The sequence below is a fragment of the Callithrix jacchus genome, chromosome 1, assembly GCF_049354715.1.
Source record: "Callithrix jacchus isolate 240 chromosome 1, calJac240_pri, whole genome shotgun sequence".
NCBI lineage: Eukaryota > Metazoa > Chordata > Mammalia > Primates > Cebidae > Callithrix > Callithrix jacchus.
The window spans coordinates 112,113,050-112,128,381 of record NC_133502.1 but is presented as its reverse complement, the minus strand read 5'-3'; the positions used below and the strand labels follow the sequence as shown (position 1 = coordinate 112,128,381).

At 38.4% G+C, this 15,332-nt stretch overlaps 1 protein-coding gene and 1 pseudogene across 1 annotated transcript in view; both read left to right on the top strand.

Moving 5' to 3' along the window:
* Nucleotides 1-15,332, top strand: part of PLGRKT (plasminogen receptor with a C-terminal lysine) — a 281,104-nt gene that overhangs the window by 8,462 nt on the left and 257,310 nt on the right. The window lies entirely within an intron of this gene.
* LOC100384912 (protein MEMO1-like) lies at nucleotides 1,606-5,828 on the top strand (annotated as a pseudogene).

Sequence of the window (15,332 nt, the reverse complement as noted above, 5' to 3'; positions counted from 1 at the left end):
TATGGAAGTATATTTACGATATATTATGAAATAATGAAAACAGATTAAAGAGAGTATGAAAAATATGATCTCATGTTTGTGAAACAATAGTACATATGTGCCTAGAGACAGAAAATGGGGAAATGCAATTATAGGTGTTTTTATGTTCTTCTTTGGGATTTTGGATCTTCCATATTGTCTATAATGAATTCATGTTACTTTTATGATGATAATAAAGTTATTTTTAAAAGTTAAATTGCTCATGATTAATAGTATCCCGTCTGTTCTGCTTTAAGTAGGACCTTGCAGAACTGGCAAGTCAAAGGGAGTGATGTAATGTGGCGCTTCTGGCACAGTCCCAAGCCTAGTGAGAAATAGATTAAAAGGAAAGGTACCCTGAGTCACTAGACTAAAAGTAGGCCCTGTGTACTTTTGTACATATTCACAGGCTTCTGATGGAGCCATGGTTGGATTTTGGGTCTGAGCATACCACTCTCAATGTTTGGGGACCTCTGTAAGAACCTACAATAATGTCCACTGAAAATGGTACTAATTTCATTAATGACTCTTAAATATACTTTTAACATTCAGCCTTATTACACTTTTATCATGTGAACTGTTGTATTTGTTTCTGGACTGGCTTTTTTTTTTTTTTTTTGAGATGGAGTCTTGTTCTGTCACCCAGGCTGGAGCGCAGTGGCATGATTCACTTACTGCAACCTTTACCTCCCGGGTTTCAGCAATTCTCCTGCCTCAGCCTCCTGGGTAGTTGGGATTACAGGCATGTGCTACCATGACCAGCTAATTGTTGGCCAGGCTGGTCTTGAATGCCTGACCTCAGATGATCTGACCACCTCTGCCTCTCACAGTGGTAGGATTACAGGCGTGAGCCACTGTGCCAGGCCTGGGCTGGACTCTTGATTGTCATTTTTCCTTTCTGAAAGTAAGTAATATCTCAGCTGAATTGATAGAATGGGTTTTACTTCAAAATAATCTGGAGCTGAGTAAAATGCATATGAAGCAAAATTGGCATGAGTTGATTTTCTTTGACGCTGAGTGAGGAATACAGTCCTGTATCATGTAACAATGTTTCCATCAGTGGCAGCCTGCATTTAGAATGCTCGTCCCATATAATGCATCTGAAAAATTCCTTTTACCTGGTGACGTCATACTGTCATAATGCAATGTATTATTCACGTGTTTGTGGTGATGCCTGTGTAAACAAACTATTACACTGCCAGTTATATAAAAGTGTAGCACATACAGTTATGTGTAGTATATAATAATAATAATAACAAATGACTATGTCACTAGTTTATGTATTTACTATACTATTTATCATTATTTCAGAGGGTATACTTTCTACTTAAAAAATAAACTTAACTGTAAAACAACTTTAGGCAGGTCCTTCAGGGAGGTATTCCAGAGGAAGCCATTGTTATAGGATGTGAAACCTCTATGTGTGTTATTGCCCCTAAAGAACTTTCAGTGGGAGGGGCATTGTGATGGCTCATGTCTGTATTCCCTGCCCTTTGGGAGACCAAGGTGGGAGGATCCCTTGAGGCAGGAGTTCAAGACCAGCCTGAACATAGCAAGACCCTTTCTGTACAAAACAATTTTTAAAAAACCTAGCTGGGCTCTTCCTCTTCCTCCTGGGCCTGGCTGATCCCCTCCCTGCTGCCACCTCCTCCTGGGCTGGGCCTGCGGTGTCTCCTCCTCTCGCGGGTCCGCTCCTGCCGCCTCCTGATTCATCCTTGCGCACCATAGGTGGCACAGGCACCAAGATGTCCAGCCTAGTGGTCTGCCGGGAAGCCAGTCATGCCAGGAGCTGGTACGCAGCCTCGGGACCGCAGCTGAATGCACAGCTAGAAGGTTGGCTTTCACAAGTACAGTCTACAAAAAGACCTGCTAGAGCCATTATTGCACCCCATGCAGGATATACGTACTGTGGGTCTTGTGCTGCCCATGCTTATAAACAAATGGATCCATCTATTACCCAGACAGTTTTCATCCTTGGGCCTTCTCATCATGTGCCCCTCTCTCGATGTGCACTTCCCAGTTTGGATATTTATAGGACACCCTTGCATGACCTTCCTACTGACCAAAACATTTATGGAGAACTATGGAAGACAGGAATGTTTGAATGCATGTCTCTGCAGACAGATGAATATGAACACAGTATCGAAATGCATTTGTCTTATACAGCTAAAGCCATGGAAAGCCATAAGGATGAGTTTACCATTATACCTGCACTGGTTGGAGCTCTGAGTGAGTCAAAAGAACAGGAATTCAGAAAACTCTTCAGTAATTATCTAGCGGATCCTGGTAATCTCTTTGTGGTTTCTTCTGATTTCTGCCATTGGGGTCAAAGGTTCTGTTACAGTTACTATGATGAATCCCAGGGGGAGATTTATAGATCCATTGAACATCTAGATAAAATGGGTATGAGTATCATAGAACAATTAGACCCTGTATCTTTTAGCAATTACTTGAAGAAATACCATAATACTATATGTGGAAGACATCCCATTGGGGTGTTATTAAATGCTATCACAGAGCTCCAGAAGAATGGAATGAATATGAGCTTTTCCTTTTTGAATTATGCCCAGTCAAGCCAGTGTAGAAACTGGCAAGACAGAGGATATTTAGAAGATGGCCGACCACTAACAGCTCAGGATTGTAGCTCCCAGTGAAAGCCCAGAGAAGGAGACGACGCCACACTTTTAGATGAATTTTCGTCACTCACCGATCAGCCGATTCCCAGTGGAGGAGCCCCACGGGTTGCCAGCGCGACTCTTGTGGCCGCTGCAGCGGTTTTGCCGGCGTCTCGGCGCAGCAGCTCTTCATGCAGAGCCAACGGGACTGCTTCCCCTACTGACCAGAGTTTAGAGCTCCGGGAAGTCAGAGCCGCTTGTTGCGGACTCAAGAGGGAAGCCAGACCAGAGATTCCCGGGCAGAAGAGCACCATCAGTCTTATCGCTGCTATTTAGGCTGCCACAGTGGGTTGCTCAGATCCCAGCACTGGGAATCAATAAGTCGAACGTCGACTCAGAAAACTAATTAGAAAGGCGGGTCATCTACAATGAAGGGAAAGAAACAGCCTAAGAAGGCCGAGTATACTCAAAATCAGAACCCATCAGCAACGGAACAAGCCCTGATGGAAAAGGACTCATTAGCAACCGAACAAGCCCTGATGGAAAAGGACTCATCAGTAACAGAACAAGCCCTGATGGAAAAGGACTGTGTTCCATTATCTGAAGTAGGCTTTAAAAGGTGGATGATAAGAAACTTCTGGGAGTTAAAGGAACTTGTTCTAACCCAATGTAAAGAAACTAAGAACTTGGAAAAAAGGTTAGATGAAATGTTGAAAAGAATAGACAATATAGAGAGGAATATAAATGAACTTATGGAGTTGAAAAATACAACACGAGAACTCAGTGAAATATGTACAAGCTTAAACAGCCGAATGGATCAAGCAGAAGAAAGGGTATCAGAGGTCGAAGATCAACTTAATGAAACAAAACGACAAGACAAGAATAGAGAAAAAAGGATAAAAAGGAATGAGCAAAATCTCCAAGCAATATGGGACTATGTGAAAAGACCTAATATACGCTTGATTGGTGTACCTGAATGTGACGGAGAGAATGAATTCAAGCTGGAAAATACTCTCCAGGACATTATCCAGGAAAATTTTCCTAATTTAGCAAAGCAGGACACTATTCAACCCCAGGCAATACAGAGAACACCACAAAGATATTCCTCAAGAAGACCAACCCCAAGGCACATAATCGTTAGATTCACCAAGATCGAAACGAAGGAGAAAATATTAAGGGCAGCCAGAGAGAAAGATCAAGTTACCCATAAAGGTAAGCCTATTAGGCTTACAGCAGATCTCTCAACGGAAACCCTACAAGCTAGAAGAGAGTGGGGGCCAATATTCAATATACTTAATCAACAGAACTTTCAGCCCAGAATTTCATATCCTGCCAATTTAAGCTTTACATTTGAAGGAAAAATAAAATTTTTTAGGAACAAGCAAGTACTCAGAGATTTTATTACCACCAGGCCTGCTTTACAAGAACTTCTAAAAGAAGCACTATACACAGAAAGGAACAACCAGTATGACCCTTTCTAAAAATACACCAAAAAGTAAAGAGCATTAACATAAAGAAGAATTTTTATCAACGAAAGGACAAAATAGCCAGTTAATATCAAACGGCAGCAACCCTAAATTTAAATCAACCAAATCTCCCAATCAAAAGAGACAGATAAAATCTAACGGTATATCCAAAGATATACATAGACTCAAAATAAAGGGTTGGAAAAAAAAAACGTACCAACCAAATGGAGAGCAAAAATAAATAAATAAAAAGCAGGAGTTGCAATTTTCACATTTGACAAAATAGATTTCAAAGCTACAAGGATACAAGGATAAAAGGATTAATGTAATAATAAGAGATCTTAACACTCAGATACATAAGACCCATAATGAGATTTAGATTCAACGAGACAGAAAATTGATAACAATATCCGGGACTGGAACTAAGATCCAGAACAAATAAACTCAATAGGGCTCTCCATTTTAAACACACAAAATATACATTATCCACAAAATCTAACGATATATCTAAAGATATACAAAGACTCAAAACAAGGGGATGGAAAAAAACTCACCAACCAAATGGAGAGCAAAAATAAAAAATTAAAAGCTGGAGTTGCAATTCTCATACTTAATAAAATAGATTTCAAAGCTACAAGGATGCAAGGGTAAAAGGATTAAAGTAACAATAAGAGATCTTAACACCCAGATACATAAGACACATAATGAGATTTAGATTCAACGAGACAACAAATTGATAACGATATCCAGGACTTGAACTCAGAGCCAGAACAAATAAACACAATAGAGATCTCCATTTTAAACACATAAAATATGCATTAACCACTTTAAACACTCAAAATATTGATCGGCCATTATTGAAACCCATTTTAGGAATGAAGTAATATTCCTTTTTCCCTCTTTTTCTTTTTTTCCCCTTAAAAAAAAAAAGGAATAAAGCAGTATTTAAGGCTAAAATATGGAAACAAAGAAGAGGAACATTGCGTAACGATAAATATGACTTACAAAGAAGTTATATATGTCAGTTATCTAGTGCTGTGTCCATGATACCTCAAATCTTTTTTGTCTTGAGACAGGGTCTCGGTCTGTTGCACAGGCTGGAATGCAGTGACACGATCATGGCTCACAAAAAAAAAAAAAAAAGAATTAAAAAAAAAAAAAAAAAGAGGATATTTGAGGCCAGGCAAGGTGGCTCAAGCCTGTAATCCCAGCATTTTGGGAGGCTGAGGCGGGCGCATCACGAGGTCAAGAGATTGAGACCATCCTGGTCAACGAGGTGAAACCCCATCTCTACTAAAAATACAAAAATTAGCTGGGCATGGTGGCGTGCGCCTGTAGTCCCAGCTACTCAGGAGGCTGAGGCAGGAGAATTGCTTCAACCAGGAAGGCGGAGGTTGCAGTGGGCCGAGATTGTGCCACTACGCTCCAGCCTGGCGCCTGGCGACAGAGTGAGACTCTGTCTCAAAAAAAAAGAGGATATTTGAACATGGACACTTACAAGGACCATGTGAAGATCCTGCTGACACATTGATCTCAGACCTTTAGCTTCCAGAAAAAAAAAAAAAAAAAAAAAAAAAAAAAAAAAGAAACTGGCAAGACAGTTCAGTGAGTTATGCAGCTGGAGCACTCACGGTCCACTGAAGCTCTGAATCCTCAGGGATGCCACCTGCACATTCTCATACTCTGTCCGGGGTCCCAGCCTAGCCTTTACCAAGATACTGATCCTGGTTTGGGGGGATTCTAAAACCTCAAACTAATAGAACTTTCTTCTCTTTTTTTTTTCTAGTAGGTGTAGCCCTTCCTTAATTTCAAATCATTTAAAAATGCTTTATAGTTTAGGGCAGTGTAAGGAAGGCTGGCATCAAAGTATTTTGATCAAAAAAGATGACAACATAAAGGCTCAGTTGTGGCAGACAGTTTTTTGAAAGTAACTTGTAAAGCATTTACCATATCCCAAATTTGCATTCTTTGCAGACTTGTACACATATATTCTGCTTTCAAAATAGTTTTGCAAATTGTACACAAACAAAAAAGGTGGAAGCTTTTTAATAAAGAAATTGCATTTATATATTAAAAAAAACCTAGCTGGGCATGGTGGCACATGCCTGTAGTTGTAGATACTTGGAAGGTTGAGGCAGGATTATCACTTGAGCCCAGGAATTCCAGGTTGCAGTGAGCTTTAATTGTGCCACTGGACTCCAGCCTGTATGACAGAGCGAGACCCTGTCCAAAAATAAAAAAGAACTTACAATGGAACATGATGTGGAGGTGGAAGTCAGTAATATTGATAACCCTGACCCCATATAAGCCTAGGCAACCATCTATGTTTGTGTTTTAATTTTTAACAAAAATGATTGAAAAGTTTTAAAAAATAGGATGGGTATGGTGACTCATGCCTGTAATCCCAACACTTTGGGAGGCTGAGGTGGATGGGTCACTTGAAGCCAAGAGTTCAAGACCAGGCTGGCCAACATAGCAAAACCTTATCTCTACAAAAAATACAAAAATTAGCTGGGGGTGGTGGCACATGTCTGTAATCCCAGCTACTTGAGAGGCTGAGGTATGAGAATCACTTGAACCCGGGAGGTAGAGGTTGCAATGAGCTGAGATCACACCACTGCACTCCAGCCTGGGTGACAGAGCGAGACTCTGCCTCAATAAAAATAAAATAAAAATAAAAATGGATAAGAGCTTATGGAATAAGAATATAAAGAAAGAAAATGTTTTTTGCAGTATACAATGTATTTGTATTTTAAGCTAAGTGTTATTACAAGAGTTTAAAAGTTTAAAAAATTGTAAAGTTTATAAAGTAAAAGAAATTACAGTAAGCTAAGTTTAATTTATTATTGAAGAAAGAAAAAATTGTAAATAAATTTATTGTAACCTAAGTTTACAGTGTTTATAAAGTCTGCAGTGGGGTACAAGAATATCCTGAGCCTTCATATTCACTTACCACTTACTCACTGACACCCAGAGCAGCTTCCAGTTTTGCAAGCTTCATTCATAGTAAGTGCCTTGTATGAGTGTATCATTTTTTATCTTTTATACCATATTTTACTGTAACTTTCCTATGTTTAGATATGCAGATATTTATTGCATTATAATTGCCTATAGCATTCAGTACAGTAACATGCCATACAGGTATGTAGCCTAGTAGCAATATGTTATATCATATTGTCTAGGTATGTAGCAGACGACAACATCTAGGTTGGTATATACTCTTTGTTTACACAGTGATGAAATTGTCTAACAATGCATTTCTCAGAATGTATCCTTGTCATTAGGTAAGGCATGACTGTATTTAGGAATTCACTGTGTCATCTGCTTCACTTTAGTATATGGTTGACATTTTAAATGATAAAGAGTGTAAACGTTTAAGTTAAAAAAAATGTCAGTAACTTGTCATATGTGACTAACCAATCTACTTCATCTACATTCTCCTCACAGTCCATAGTGTTAAGTATTAGTTCAAATTATTTAATTAACCTTAAAGGCAGGATGACTTATTATTAATAAGCCTTAATGGATCTAAATGAGACTTTCTGGGCTGGAGTATTAGTACAAACTGGAAAATAAAGTGAAGCAGCTTACTGTTCCTAAGTAAGCAAAATGGGAAGGGTCACTATTTTGCTCTTTACTCGTCTTTTTAAAAATGAAAAACTGATTGGAAACAAAATTGATTCCACATAAATTAGCCAACAGTAACAATTGTGTTTGACCATGTCCCAATCAGTTCTCTAGTATAAAAAAGTCATACCTACATTTTCAGTATGTATTGTTTACTAAAATGGCAAGAGGAGTTGGAAAAAGACATTTTTAACTCTGTGATTCAGAGATTTCCACCCTAATCTCTATTCTGACAATTATGCCTTCAATAATTTGGTCAACATTTCAGATTCATTGTGTTAGTCCATTATCTCCTGTATGTATCATTAGAGTCAAATTCATTACTCAGTCGTGACAAACTTTTTCATCTAGCAGAACTGAAACTCTGTACCCAGGAAACATGAACTTCCCTTTCCTCCTTCTCCCCAGACCCTAATACCATCATTCTACTTTCTGTTTCTATAAATTTGACTACTTTAGACATCTCATTAAGTAGAATCACACAGTTGTCTTTTTGTGCTTGGCTTATTTCACTTAGCATAATGCCCTGAAGGGTCTATTAATGTCGTAGCATGTGACAGGATATCTTTCCTTTTTAAGATTGAACAAAATTTTATTGCATGTGTATACCACATTTTGTTAATCCATTCATCCATCCATGGATATTTGAGTTGCTTCCACCTCTTGGCTATTGTAAATAGTGATGTTACGAACATGGGTGTGCAAATATCTTTTAGAGACCCTACTTTCAATTCTTTTGGATACATACCCAGAAGTGGGTTTTCTGAATCATATGGTACTTCTACTTTTCAAACATTTGAGAACTTCCATACTCTTTTCCATAGTGGTTGCAACATTTTACAATCCCCCAGTATGGTTTTAGTATGCATTTCTCTGGTGATTAGTGATGTTGAGCATTTTTTCATATACTTATTGGCCATTTGTATATCACTTTTGGAGAAATGTTGCTACCTTTGATACACTGTCACATCAGCAGATATGCATAAAAGGGCAAAGCTCAAGAGCAAATCCTTAAATTTTGGGGGATATAATTTCAAATTTTCTGTCAAGTTTGAATGTGGTTATTCCTTATACTTAAAAGAGTTATAAGAATATTACCAGTGTGACCTCTTGGTCAAAATGGGCCTTAAACACCTCCAGTCTAATTTCCTGATCCAACAAGAATATAAGTGGATGTCACAGGGTAAATTTACATATGTTTCAGACATAGAAATCATTTATAAAAACCATTAAGAGTTGATATAAAAGGAACATATCTGTGAAACTGAACAACCAATACACTTGAATGTAAGTACTTGAAGAGAGATATGGAAAAATGGCTGCCAAATATCTCTCAAAATGCATTAATTATTGTCTTTATTTTAAAAAATTAGAAGAACAGCTATATTTGCAGTCTACTCCAGAAAATATGAATTTTTTTTCTTAGCACTTTCTAATTTTTATTTTACCATCAAAAAAAATAGTAAGAACTATTTTTAAAATTGTTAATTTGTTATCAAGGAGATCAGTTTTCCCAACATGTGGTCCAGTCACCAGCAACAGAATTGTCTAGAGATATATTTAAAATACAGATTCCTTGGCCAAGTCCCAGGCTTTCTGAATCAGGATTCCTTGATGGTATGGCCCAAGAATTAACATTTTAAACAAACATCCAAGATGAGTCTCATGCATATTAATAAGGTTGACAAAGAGTTCATTAGGAGTAAAAAAAAAAAATGTGTCCTGTGTGTACTTTGAATATGGTCTGGAATCTCTGTACTCAACTTCCTATCAGTTTATAAATGAATCAAAAAGTGGACTGGATTCCTGGAAGTTGTGGCCATGATCCTTCCTAAGGCAGATCTGAATTTTCTTAATTTCCTAATGAGAAAGCTGTCTAAGGATGTAAACATTGTGCTGTGGAAAGACCAGTTAGTGGAAGTGACTTTGGGTGGTTCAATAGCAATTATGGGCAAGTTAAGCCTGGCCAACTGGCCCCTGCTGATCACCTTCGTATTGCTCTGCTAGCCCTAAGTTACCTTTAACCGTTTTTTACCTGTAAGTGGAAATGTTAATATCTGTTGTACCAGGTTGTTATTTATTTATTTAGAGACAGAGTCTTGCTCTGCCGCCCAGGCTAGAGTACAGTGGTGGGATCTTGGCTCACTGCAACATCTGGCTCCTAGGTTCAAGTGATTCTCCTGCCTCAGCCTCCTGAGTAGCTGGGATTACAGGCACCCACAACTGTGCCTAGCTAATTTTTGTAATTTTTAGTAGAGACAGGGTTTCACCATCTTGTCCAGGCTGGTCTCAAACTCCTGACCTCGTGATCCACTCGCATTGGCCTCCCAACAGGTTGTTATTTTTTTAAGTGCTAGAAACCAGGTGCTGGGATTAATCTGTGCCATTAATGGTATATTGTGGATTAGTCACAAAGAAGAACTTTGTGTCTAATGATTGGTACCATTACATAAATAATAACTAGCATTTATTCTGCCCTTATGTACTAGATACTGCTCTAAGTATTTTACATTATTTAATTGTTATCCTCTCAACAATCACATGAGATATGTACTATCCCCATTTACAGATGAGGAAACTGGGGTTTAGAGAAGTTCAAGGCTCACAGTGCTGGGAAGTGATGGAGTCAAAACTTGAACCCAGAATCCCCAAGTTTATCAACTTCACTATACCATCTTTTTCCACCAACTTATTTTCTCACCAACTAAATGTACATAATAATTTATGTCAGGCTGTCTTATTAACTACAATTTTAAACTCCTATTTGTTCTTACTCAGTCTTTCATACATAAAAATTACTTTGCTAAAGAAATGAAGGAAATCAGTATTTTCACATTTACCTGAAGAATAATATCTTTTGTATCTTACAATAATTTATCTAAAGGGTCATGTGGATTCTTGAAAATAAGCAGTTCTCTAGATTTTTCTGTGACATATATCCATAGATGTAAAAGTAAGAGAAGGAAGAAGGAATCACATCACCAACATGTGATATTGAAGGCTATAAATAAATCAGAGTTAACATTTAATAATAGAATCATATTTTAACAATATTTTGTTTTCTTTTTTATTTTCTTTTTTTTGAAGCAAGTAAGGAGGGGAGGGACTGGGGATGAAGACTAAGGGAGGAAGAAGACGACTCCATATTTTAACAACATTAACCCATCCACACCATTTAATATATTATATACCAAAGGCAGAATCTCCTTGTACCCGAGTCAGTTTCTCAGGATGCCCAGTGTAATGTGCTATAGACTCTTACTGTCCACACTTCCCTAGGAGTTCATTGTTTTCTTATCTTATGCTGTGACTACATGTTGTTGCTTTCCATTAGAAGGGAATCTTCTTCTGTAGGACTTGGAAGGAAGCTAAGTGTCCCAGCATCTCCCCTAACTGGGCATCTCTCTAACTCCAAGCAAACATGGTATTCTTGAAGGTTTTCTGAGGATTCCTCTGTGGTAAAGACAAAAATCTTTGGCTCAAGCCTGTAATCCCAGCACTTTGGGAGGCCGAGGTGGGTGGATCATGAGACCAACAGATCGAGACCATCCTGCTCAACATGGTGAAACCCCGTCTCTACTAAAAATACAAAAAATTAGCTGGGCATGGTGGTGTGTGCCTGTAATCTCAGCTACTCAGGAGGCTGAGGCAGGAGAATTGCCCGAACCCAGGAGGCGGAGGTTGCAGTGAGCCGAGATCACACCATTGTACTCCAGCCTGGGTAACAAGAGTGAAACTCCGTCTCAAAAAAAAAAAAAAAAAAAAGGCAAAAATCTTTGCATGAATGGCAAGATGCCTTCTATATTTTTATCTTGTCCAGTAAGGGAAAACATGGGTTTAAATCAGCTGTATATGTGGATTAGAAAACAAAGTTGGCCATTGCCTGTATCTACTTTGTTATTGAATCCATGTTCTTTCATGATCAAGGAGATTTAAAAAAAAACAAACAGTTCACCTGTTAATGTTTGTTAAAAAGCAGTGAGGGGTAGCCAGGTGTGGTGGTTCATGCCTGTAATCTTAGCATTTTGAGAGGCCGAGAAGGGCAGATCACCTGAGGTCAGGAGTTCAAGATCAGCCTGGCCAACATGGTGAAACCCCATCTCTACTAAAAATACAAAAATTAGCTGGGCATGATGGTGCATGCCTGTTATCTCAGCTATTCACAAGGCTGAGCCAGGAGAATTGATTGAACCTGGGAGACAGAGGTTGCAGTGAGCCAAGAACGCACCACTACACTGCAGCCTGGGTCACAGAGCAAGACTTCTGTCTCGGAAAAAAAAAAAAAAAAAAAACCAGCAAAGGATTTTCCAACTCTATAACTGAAATTTCTGGTGAAAGCATTGTTTGACTGGAGTGTGGTGGGCATATTGGCAGTCTTCAAGACTCAATGAATGGGAATTGGGTGCTAAGATACTCTAAAGATGATCTCAAAATATTTGGTTATTGCTCATACAGTTCCCTCTTGTGGTTGAAGTATTCAGAAGAAGAAATGTCAACTTACAACTTTATTTTCCTGTCTGAATCTACGGATTTTATAAACAATAATGGGCATTTCTAAGTTTGTTCATGAATGCATTAATAACAATACACTACGTGAAATCTTCCAAAACCAATTTCTTTCAGATTATTATAACAACCATATAAATTTTAACTGTTATGTCTCAGGCAAAACTCAGTTAATGCAGACATGAAGTTGAGTATATAAAATCAAAAACAGGTATTCAAATGTGTAGATGCAATTGGGTTTTGTTGTTGTTGTTTTGAGTCTCACTCTGTTGCCTAGGCTGGAGTGCAGTGGTGCAACCTCTGCCTCCTGGTTTCAAGCAATTCTCGTGCCTCAGCCTCTGGAGTAGCTGCGATTACAGGCGTCTACCATCATGCCTGGCTAATTTTTATATTTTGGTTAGAGATGGGATTTCACCACATTGGCCAAGCTAGTCTCAAACTCCTGGCCTCAAGCGATCTGCCAGCCTTGGCCACTCAAAGTGCTGGGATTACAGGGGAGAGCCACCATGCCTGGCCTAAATGCAATAGTTAACAATTTACAATACCATTAACCTTAACAAGGCAAGATTTCCCCCATGCCCATGTTAATCCCTGAAAATTTGAGCACCACTGGATGTTCAGTTAATCAGTAAAGACAATAGAGTCACAAGTTAAGAAACAATCCTTTAAGTATAGTAAAAGTGGTCTAAAAGAACCTCATTCAGTTTAAGTTAGCATGAAATATGGTATGTAGTATTACTACATTCAGGACATATGGGTAAGTTATACATACTCCAAAAGTATATATATATTTTGTCTTTCATTTACTTATAACTATTTACTCAATGTGCAATTTATAACGTGTTGGCATTTTGTTTCATTGTTCCACTTATGAATGGTTGCATTTTCTGGAATCTCTTATTTCTTATTAAACTTGGGCAAATATAGTATACATTTGAAAATAGAGCAAAAGAGTACTTCTGGAAGAAACTCCATCCAATCAAGCAGTCAAAGAACCATCCAATCCAAAAAGAGGGAATCCTTCCCAAATTATTTTATGAGACCAACATCATCCTGAGCAGCAGAGACCCAACAAGAAAAGAAAACTTCAGGCCAATATCCATGATGAACATAGATGCAAAAATCTTCAATAAAATATTGGCAAGCCGATTGCAACAGCAAATCAAAAAACTTATTCATCATGATCAAGTAGGATTCATCCCAGGGATGCAAGGCTGGTTCAACATATGCAAGTCTATAAACGTAATTCACCACATAAACAGAACCAAAAACAAAAACCACATGATTATCTCAATTGAAGCAGAGAAGGCATTTGACAAAATTCAACAGCCCTTTATGCTAAAAACCCTCAATAAACTCGGTATCGATGGAACGTATCTCAAAGTAATAAAAGCTATTTATGACAAACCAACAGCCAATATCATACTGAATGGGCAAAAACTGGAAGCATTCCCTTTGAACTCCGGCACTAGACAAGGATGCCCTCTTTCACCACTCCTATTCAATATAGTTCTGGAAGTTCTAGCCAGAGCAATCTGGCAAGAAAAAGAAATAAAGGGTATTCAAATAGGAAAGGAGGAAGCCAAATTGTCTCTATTTGCAGACGACATGATAGTATACCTAGAAGACCCCATCGCCTCAGCCCAAAAACTCCTGAAACTGATAAGCAACTTCAGCAAAGTCTCAGGATATAAAATCAATGTGCAAAAATCACAAGCATTCGTCTACACCAATAACAGACTTAAAGAAAGCCAAATCAAGAACAAACTGCCATTCACAATTGCTACAAAAAGAATAAAATACCTTGGAATACAACTCACAAGGAACATAAGGGACCTCTTCAAGGTGAACTGCAAACCACTGCTCAACGAAATCAGAGAGGACACAAACAGATGGAGAAACATTCCATGTTCATGGTTAGGAAGAATTAATATCGTGAAAATGGCTATACTGCCCAAAGTAATTTACAGAATCAATGCTATCCCCATCAAGCTACCATTGACTTTCTTCACAGAACTGGAAAAAACCACCATGAACTTCATATGGAACCAAAAGAGAGCCCGCATACCCAAGTCAATTCTAAGCAAAAAGAACACGGCGGGAGGCATCACACTACCGGATTTCAAACTATACTACAAGGCTACAGTAATCAAAACAGCATGGTACTGGTACCAAAACAGAGATATAGACCAATGGAACAAAACAGAGGCACCGGAGGCAACACAACATATCTACAATTATACAATCTTTGATAAACCTGACAAAAGCAAGCAATGGGGAAAGGATTCCCTGTTTAACAAATGGTGTTGGGAAAACTGGCTAGCCATGTGCAGAAAGCAGAAACTGGACCCCTTCCTGACACCTTACACTAAAATTAACTCCAGATGGATTAAAGACTTAAACATAAGACCTGGCACCATAAAAACCCTAGAAGGAAATCTAGGCAAAACTATCCAAGACATAGGAGTAGGCAAGGACTTCATGAACAAAACACCAAAAGCATTGGCAACAAAAGCCAAAATAGATAAATGGGACCTAATGAAACTCCACAGCTTCTGCACGGCAAAAGAAACAGTCACTAGAGTGAATAGGCAACGAACAGAATGGGAAAAAATGTTTGCAGTTTACCCATCTGACAAAGGGCTGATATCCAGAATTTACAAAGAACTCAAACAGATTTACAGGAAAAAAACAAACAAGCCCATTCAAAAGTGGGCAAAGGATATGAACAGACACTTTACAAAAGAAGACATATATGAGGCCAACAATCATATGAAAAATACTCATCGTCACTGGTCATCAGAGAGATGCAAATCAAAACCACATTGAGATACCATCTCACGCCAGTTAGAATGGCGATCATTAAAAAATCTGGAGACAACAGATGCTGGAGAGGATGTGGAGAAAAAGGAACACTTTTACACTGTTGGTGGGAGTGTAAATTAGTTCAACCATTGTGGAAGACAGTGTGGCGATTTCTCAAGGCCTTAGAAATAGAAATTCCATTTAACCCAGCAATCCCATTACTGGGTATATATCCAAAGGACTATAAATCGTTCTACTATAAGGACACATGTACACGAATGTTCATTGCAGCACT